Below are 9,103 nucleotides of genomic sequence, written 5' to 3' on the forward strand. Positions count from 1 at the left end.
CAGGAGGATTTCTGATCTAATCTTATAAGTCAGAGCAATTGATTCACTTTCTTTGTAGACCACATTTCCTAGTTATATGGATATTATTCTTTGCACTTAAAAACTTCCTTTTTCTCAACCTTGTTTTTAAAAGTTTTTATTTTCACTTGAATTTTATGATAAAATTGTTTGTTATCTTTCATATATTCTAATACATCTCTTGAATCTTTCTGGGGAAAGACGGGAAATTCATTATGTTAGTTTATTAAATTTTAGAGATGCAATTTTTCCTTCTTAAATTTTATTTGTATGAGAAAATATTTCAAAAGGTTATGGTAATAATGGACATCTCTGATAGTTTTGAAAATTTTCTCAATAAAAACATTTTGTATATTATAGGAGGAATATTAGTACTTTTTTCTTTAATTACCTTGGAAATATTTATTTCTAATGCCCTATAACTTAATAAGGTATCCCCAAATAAACCTAGCAAAGAATATATTTTGTATAGCAACTAGTGAACAACAAAACAAATATAAAATACTAAAGAAGTAATCATTGACATGAGGATAGCTCAGCATGCTTAGAGAGAAAAAATAATATATATCAAAGTATACATACATAAGATTATTAGGTTGAAATATTAAAATAACTCACTATATTCTGTGTATTGTAATTTAGTCATATACAGTTAATTACAGTAAGAAAAAGTAAAATTTATAAAATTGGACAATTTTTCTTACCTGCCCCTTTATTAACTACTAGAGGCCCTGTGCACAAAATTCTGCACTGGGAAGAGGGCTCCTAAGCCCAGATTGCTAGAGGGTGCAGGCCAGGCCAAGGGACCCCATCAATGCATGATCAGGGCTGGCCACTGAGAGAAGTGGGAGATTGGCCAGGGGGAGAGACTACTGGAGGCTCTCGGGTGTGTCTGCATGTCTTACTCAGTCCCAATGTGTTCATTTTTTGTATTCTCAACTGAGTTATTTGATAACTTTGAAGCAGCAAGCTAACTTACCAGTTAGAGCATCTGCCCGCTGGTGGTCTATGCATATCATAGCAAGCAGTTGAGCAGCCTTAGCATATTCTTAGCATATGTTTTGATTGGTTGAATGGACCACCAGACACTTAGTATATTAGTTGTTTTGTTTTTTTATATATAGGATAATTCTAATATCACATTTTAAATAAAAATTAGACCTTTGTCATTATAAAAGTTATATGTGTGTATTGTAGACAGTAGAAAAACACAAACAACAAAAATATATTTATTTTTTAATGTTAATCCTCACCTGAGGATATTCTTTTATTGATTTTTTAGAAAGAATGGAAGGGAGGGTAAGAGAACCAGAGAGAGAAACATTGATATAAGAGAGACACATCAATTGGTTGCCTCCCAGATGGGCCCAGACAAGAACCTGGGATTGGGCCTGCAATGACAATATGTGCCCTTGACCAGAATCTTACCTGGGACCCTTGACTCCAAGAGCAAATGCTCTATTCACTGAGCCAAACTGGCAAGTCAAAAATGCATTTTATTTAAATGACTTGGCACCATATTCTCTGTACCTAGATCATTGCTATTCCTTAACCTTATTGAACATCTGTGTATCCTTCGAGATATTATGTACTTATACACATACACATATATTTCTTTTTTTGAGATCATTCTGTATGTGTTCCTTGTAATCAACTCCCCCCCTTTAACTATGTCTGCCTTTCCAAGCAATACATTTTCAACTTATGTAATAACTGATTCATATTTAAATTTCTTCAAGTTTCATAAAATGAATTAATACAGTTGGCTTGTCCAAACCAGTTTCTGTATTTCTTCTGGTTATTATGTGTTTTAAGTCTCCTTTAATCAAGCTACATTTTTGTCACAGACTCTAACTTGTTAAAAAACAACAAAAACAAACTGCCACAGCTAGCATATCTCAGTGGTTAGAGGGTCAGCAGGCACCAAAAGGTCTGGGGTTTGATCTCGGTCAAGGGCACTACTTGTGTTTCAGGTTTCATCCCAACCCCAATCAGGGTCAGTGTCAGGGTCAGGTAGGAGGCAACCAATCGATGTGTCTGTCTCACATTGATGTCTCTCTCTCTCTCCTTCCCTCTTTTATACCCTTTCTATAAATCAACGGAAAAAAATCCTCAAGTGAGAATTAATAACAAAAGAAAGCTGAACCAGTTTTTCTACAGTTCATTTCCAGCTTCTGGATTTGTCTGATGCTGTAACTTAGTCGTTTCCTTATATATATATTTCTAGTAAATTAGAATTTGAATCTAAAGGCTTGATGGAATCATGTTAAATAATTTTTAGGATATACCATAGGTGATGTGATAGAATACCCAGAAACCTAATATCTGGTTGATTGGTCTTAATTATGCTTAAATTGTTCACTGGATTAGAGTGATGACAATCTGACTCATCCATTCTTCAGTTATATATATTTTCTGCTTGATAACAAAAATAATAACCCTTTAGTGATTATATTTGAAACAGTTAATTTGAGAGTAGAAGAGGGTGACATTTAGTGATTAAGTTAGGACTTTCATGGGAAAGCAAGAAGGTGTGGTCACTCTTTTAGTACAAAGGACTCCTTTCATTACCCCAATGCACTCCACTTATGAATATGGTTTGTTGTCCCATACCTCAATTTCCCATAAAGATTACAAACTCTTGTCCTGGCCAATTGCTCAGTGGTCAGAAAGTTGTCCTGCAGACTGAAGGGTCTTACGTTTGATTCTCAATCAAGGGAAACATACCTCAGTTGCAGGTTCTCCAGCTCCAGTAGGAACTGGTGTAGAAGGCAACAAATCTATGTGTTTCTCTCACATCAATGTTTCTTTATCTCTCCCTGCCAAACCCGCAACTCCCTCCCTTCCACTCTCTCAAGAAATCAATGGGGAAAATGTCCTCAAGTGAGGATTAAAAAAAAAAAAAAAAAAAAAAAAGATTAGAAGCTTTAAGAGGGCTACACATTTTCTACTTTGTGTATTGCTCTATTCCCAGTACCTGCACAATGCCTGATGCATAGTAGGCTCTCAATAAATATATTTTTTTAATAAATGAGTGAATGAATGGTGATAATACCCTGGCCAGGAAAATTGATTGTATGAGATTTATTTGTTCACTGTATTATCCCTTCCCTTATTTATGCATACATTTGGGCAGTTTTATTGAAAGGCCATCTCTGTGGTTTAAAGCAGCCTAAGGTATAGGGGGCACACAGACATTAAAAAAATTTAGAGTGCAATAAGATAATTGCTATATCATGGGTATAGAGGAAATACCACAAGAAAAGCAATCTCTACATCTGCTGGTAGAGTCACGGAAGGCTTCCCATAGGAGGAAATTTTCAGTTGAGTAAAGAATGATGATAGAAGACAAGTTAGGATAATGAATTCTATGCAAAGAAATCACGCACACACACAAAAAAAAATAGAACTAAGAGATGGCAAATAATGTGCTAAAAATTATAAGCAGCTCTTTATCCCCAGAGTATAACTGGTGGAAGGAGTTTTTAATATTCACAAATTAGTTTAAAATGAAAACCACAAGAAGACAGCACTTTCCAAGATAGAATTGTGATGATGCACGCTATAAGGTCCTCAATGCCACCATTAGAAATACCATCCAGGTTTACATAGTGCTAGTTTTATTCTGTTCAGTACTCTTCTGGTTTTCCTTCTATAGTCACCTCTTTGAGACATCATAGATATAACAAAGTCCTACCTAACCGTCTTCACCATCACCGAAATCATTCTGATTCCCAAACTATTCCTCCTGGCATATTCTCTCCTTTACACTTTAATCTTTTCAGTCAATACTTTTGCCTTTTTTGGTTTTGTTTCTTTATGTTAACATTCTCATGCTGGAGAGAGCACTTCTTATCTCAATTTAAGGGAGTACATTGACAATTAGACAAAAATGATTCCTGGAGCAGGCTCTGCAGCTTTTGAGCTCAGAAATAATTGTTCTCAAGTGAATAATGTTAGTTTCTGATGTGCAGTAATTAATTGGAATCCAATATAATGCACACTACAGTATCGATTAACCTGTTTCCATTCAAAAAGCTGGTAATTTGACATTTAAAATCTGTATTGAAAGATTCTCTATTTGCCTAAAGCAGAAAAGGATAAGGAGGAAAACAAACAAACAAATGAAACACCAATTATCTCAGCACCTGGAGAATCTCTGGGGTCAGAAAAAAATTATACTCACATACATTTAAAATTTTTAATTAATTTACAGAAATATGAATATTGCACAATGTTTCTCTTACCCATATCTATGGTCTTCACCCACTGTCTCTCTCCCAACAGATGCATCTATTTAATATTTCTTGTATCATTTAAAAAAAAACTATTGAAATATATATAGCATATATAGATTCATTGAAAATGTATACAACATTGTGTTATATTGTGCCTTCCCTTTAAAAAATAAAACCAATGATTAAATATATATTTTGGGCCGTTTTCTATGTCAGTTCATTCTTTTTTTTTTTCTTCTTTTTTTTTCTTTTTTTTTTTTAATGGCTGTATAGCTCACTGGTCAAATGTACCCTTATTTTTCTAATTTGTTCCCTTAGACATCTCCATTGTTTCTGGGTTTGCTACTATAAACAATATTGGAATAAATATTCCTTTTAAAAATGAGTTTGTTTTCTTCCTGAGTTTGCTGGAGGAGAGTCTGAAAGTAGATGGGAAACCAAGGAGGATGGTTGAAATTATCAAACTTTTCTGATATTTTCTAAATTAAGTTGTTTTAATGCAAATTGTAGCCTAGAGAATTAGGGGAATAAATTGAGAGATGCTCTGGTTGCAAACCATAGTTTTCCTTTCACTAAATTAAAACAAAAGTTACACAATGCCTTTGTGAAGCTAATGAATGAATGGGGTGCATTGATTAGAGGGACTCTATCCTATTGAACAAAGAAAAAGCCTGAAATTTAGGAATCAAAATAAAGTATTTGGTCAATACAGCAGAAACTGAAGCAGTCAGCAAACCTTGTCAAAAACAGACAAAATAAAAAGAAGTAAGATCGAGAAGAAAATACATTATTGGAGAATGGAAATCAGGACCTGCGAACACAGTGGTCCTTGGATCTCATGGAGTTAATGTTCCAATAATGGCTGTTCTGAGTGGGTGCCAGTTCCTGGTGCCTTCTCAATGAAATACTTTCTGTATGCTAATACAATTATAGTAAAAAAATATATTTATAAGGTAAACAACTCTCCTCTAAAGCATTAAGCAGTTAACTTCTGCTCCCATACACATACCTCAAACAGTAAAACCAAAGACCTTCAATTACACAGACTCACCTTTTTTCTTTTCTTCTTATTTGTTTGTTTGTTTGTTTGTTTGTTTATGTTGGTTAATCCTCACTAGAGGATATTTTTTTCAAAGAGGGACGGAGAGAGAGAGAGAGAAGTGAGAAAGACACATCAATTGGTTGCCTCCCACACTTTCCCTGATTCAGGGGGGTTGGGAGGGGGAGAGGGGGAATGACCACAACCTAGGGTCATTATGTCCTTGACAGGGGAATTGAACCCTTGATCCTTGGGTGCGCATGTCAATGTTCTAACCATTGATCAACATGACTATCTATTGTTATTGAGTGTGTCCCATAGGTGGCTCTTATTTTTAGCAGCTTATCAAAGCATCACTTTCAACCACATACTCTCTTTAAAAGAATAAAAAATTTTAAAAAAATCTTTACATCTGAAGAAGACCTTAGCACCTCGGAAATGTTTTGCTATACCTAAGATATTGATATTCCATTCATTAGTTCTACTCTCTTCATATAGCATTGACCTATTTTGTTGACTTTATCACAGGTGACAAGTATTTCATACGATATCAAGTAAGATGCACTTGTCCACTGCTTGCATAGAAGTAATCCCTAGGCTTCCTTATCTGTGTCTCTCAGTATTCTTTAATAAAAATAATAGCTCTCATGCTTCTAACTCTGGAAGGAAATTAGTCGGTAGTACCTAAGACGTTTTACAATTATGAGTTTATCCAGGTTTAGACACCCAAGGAAGGATGATTTGGATTGACACATCAGTTTTCATATGCGGTGGGGGGAAAAACACCTTGACTATTTATTAAATATTGAGAGACAATTAAATTAAGTGCTAGGGAAAAGGAAATTGTCTTAATTTACTTATTGCATCCCTTAAGCTGATTTTCCAAGGAGAAAACTCCCATTCAGTAAATAAGATGATAAACTTAAGAAATTTGTATTCATTGATAATTTCAACCTATAGACATTGATGATTTCAGTGCTTCTGAGCAATACCTTCTTTCAACTTATTCATATAAAAAATTGGACATCTTGATTGATATATATTATTTGCCTCATGAGTCAGTGTAGACTGGCATAAATTTTAGCATAAAAAACAATTATTTCTAAATACACAAATAGAAATAAACTAGAGGCCTAGTGCACAACATTTGTGCACTCAGGGGGTTCCTCAGCCTGACCTGCGCCTTCTTGAAATCCAGGAGCCCTCAGACATCCTTAGTGCTGCCATGGTACTGCGTTCACCAGCCATGAGCCAGTAGCCCAGCTTCTGACTGAGTGGTGTTCCTCTTGTGAAAGCACACTGACCACCAGGGGGCAGTTCCTGCATTGAGTGTCTGCCCCCTGGTAGTGAGTGCATGTCATAGCAACCAGTCATTCCTCTGTTCAGTCAATTTGTATATTAGTCTTTTATTATATAGTATTATGTTTATCATCAAATTATTCCATTTTATTTTTTATTGATATTTCATATCAATATTTATATATTTTATTGATATTTTAAAGAAAGGAAGGGAGAGGAAGGATGAAGGATAGAGAGTTAGGAACGTGGGTGAGAGAGAAACATCAATCAGCTGCTTCCTGCACAATCCCCACTGGGCTTGTGGCCGCAACCAAGGTACATGCCCTTGACCAGAATCGAACCTGGGACCCTTGAATCCACAGGCCAATGCTCTATTTACTGAGCCAAACCGGTAAGGGCAAATTATTCCATTTTAAATTCCATTTTCTCAGAATTATATTTATTAAAATAACTACTATTTTTCAGGATCCGGTATTAATTATATATGTATATATAATTAATACCGGATCCTGAAAAATAGTAGTTATTTTATATATTTAAATATATGTACATATTTATATATTAATAATATATATTTATTTTGTTTAAATCACGAAGCAAAATGAATTTGGAATGTATATTCTATTTGCTCTGTTCTGATTTAAAAAATATTCTCTATTGAAAGTTGTGTCTCATAGCCAACACATATTCATTGTCTCATTTTCTCTTATACAATCCTGAAGTATTTCTTTTTCTGCCTTGCATATAATATTCTGTCTGAGTTTCATTTCATTGTCCATAAGAATGCTTTTCAGTACTATCCCAGCTCTATTTCATTCTTGTGCAAGATATTGAATTTTAAAATTGTCTTTTATAACAGTTGTGCTCCTCACACAAAGGGAAAAAAAAAATCAGAACTATAAAACTGAAAATTAAATAGGAACTTGTGGTCAGATAAGAAAGAAATAGGCTAGACCTATAGGGTCAGTGACATAGAGATTGCATACCATGTGAGCATTTAAATACAAATTATCCTGCCTTTACGGGCACCTCTAACTCATAAGTATCATCCTTAGGAGGGGAGTACATTTCAAATATACTAGACTCCCTGATGGCAGGCATCTCTCCTGGTGCTTCAGCTTCTTTGGGAGCAATATGAGCTAAAGCCCTATATTCTTCTTGCAAATTTGATGAATAATCTCTTCTACAATAGGATCTGTCAAAAATCGGATATCAATAGTAATCCAGCTTCATGGTTTCATTTAATCACTACATCAAATCTAGCTAATGGGCTAGATTCACAGATAGGCTTTCATGCCCTCTGCTGGATGTTCAAAGAAAATGCTACACCTTTAGCAGTAAGAAAAAAACTAGTCCTGTCAGAATTAAAATCAGAGACACTGGGTTAAATAGTATTAACAATTTATTGATGAACTACAGGCAAAGATTGGCTGAGATGACAGAATTCTTTTATCATTATGATAATCCCATAATCTAAATTTAGTGTTATTATTGTACCAGAGGCCCAGTGCACAAAATTCATGCACGGCGGTAGAGGAAGGGAGCCGAGTCCTTCAGTCCGTCCTGCACCCTCTCTAATCCGGGACCCCTAAGGGAATGTCCAACTGCCGGTTTGTGCGTGCACTTTTAACAGATGACAGCTCCGTTGTTGTTTCTTTTCATGCTTAAACCCATTGACATTAGTAGGTGTTCAAAGTGTGTATACATTTTGAGGGACACCCTATATATCTCTAGTCAGCGGTGAAAGGAACCAATGGCGGATTTGGAACCCTCAGACGGGACCTCGCTCACTCCCCACATGTCTCCCCACTCCACTTCCCACCTTCGTGGGCAGCGGGAGAATTCAACGTTTTCTCTCATTAACTCGGAAAAGCACGTCCTGTCACCCGCTGCCTGGCAGGAGTGCTCTAGGGACCAAGCAAGCGAGGCTCAGTCACGGCACCCAAAGTGCACATTCCTCCTCTGCAGTCACTCCGACTATCCCACTGTTTCACTGAGAGGATGGAACTCTTCACCTCCTCTGGGTTCCTGATCTTGAACGCTGTCGGGAAGCACCTTAGCGAACCCTTCTCTCCCCCCCCCCCACACCCCCTCCCCACCCACTAGGTGTGTCTGTTCGCACCATGGAGGTGATCACTTCGCTAGACTGTCCTCCGTGGGAAAACAGCATTACCACTCCGCTCTCTCACTGTCATCTCACAGGCAACCACTCCAAGCACCCACAAACCTAGACACTGTCCAAAGGACATAAGCATGCTGGAGGGGATGTGCTCACATCCTATGGGTGATGTAGGCATGCTAAGGTTGATGGAAGTGTGGTGGAGGGGCCGGGGGCAACTTGTGCACACCATGGTCCGGGACTGTTGCAGGCACGTGTGGATGACAGCGCGCTGGGGGATGTTTGCACAGCGCGGGTGTGGGAAGTGGGAGAGAGAGGATACACACATTGGAGGCCTGCAGCTGCGGAGATCTGCAAATTTCAATGGTGTGGCCACAAGGACGTCAATCT

The sequence above is a fragment of the Pipistrellus kuhlii genome, unplaced genomic scaffold (genome assembly GCF_014108245.1).
Source record: "Pipistrellus kuhlii isolate mPipKuh1 unplaced genomic scaffold, mPipKuh1.p scaffold_m20_p_2, whole genome shotgun sequence".
In the NCBI taxonomy this organism is placed as follows: Eukaryota; Metazoa; Chordata; class Mammalia; order Chiroptera; family Vespertilionidae; genus Pipistrellus; species Pipistrellus kuhlii.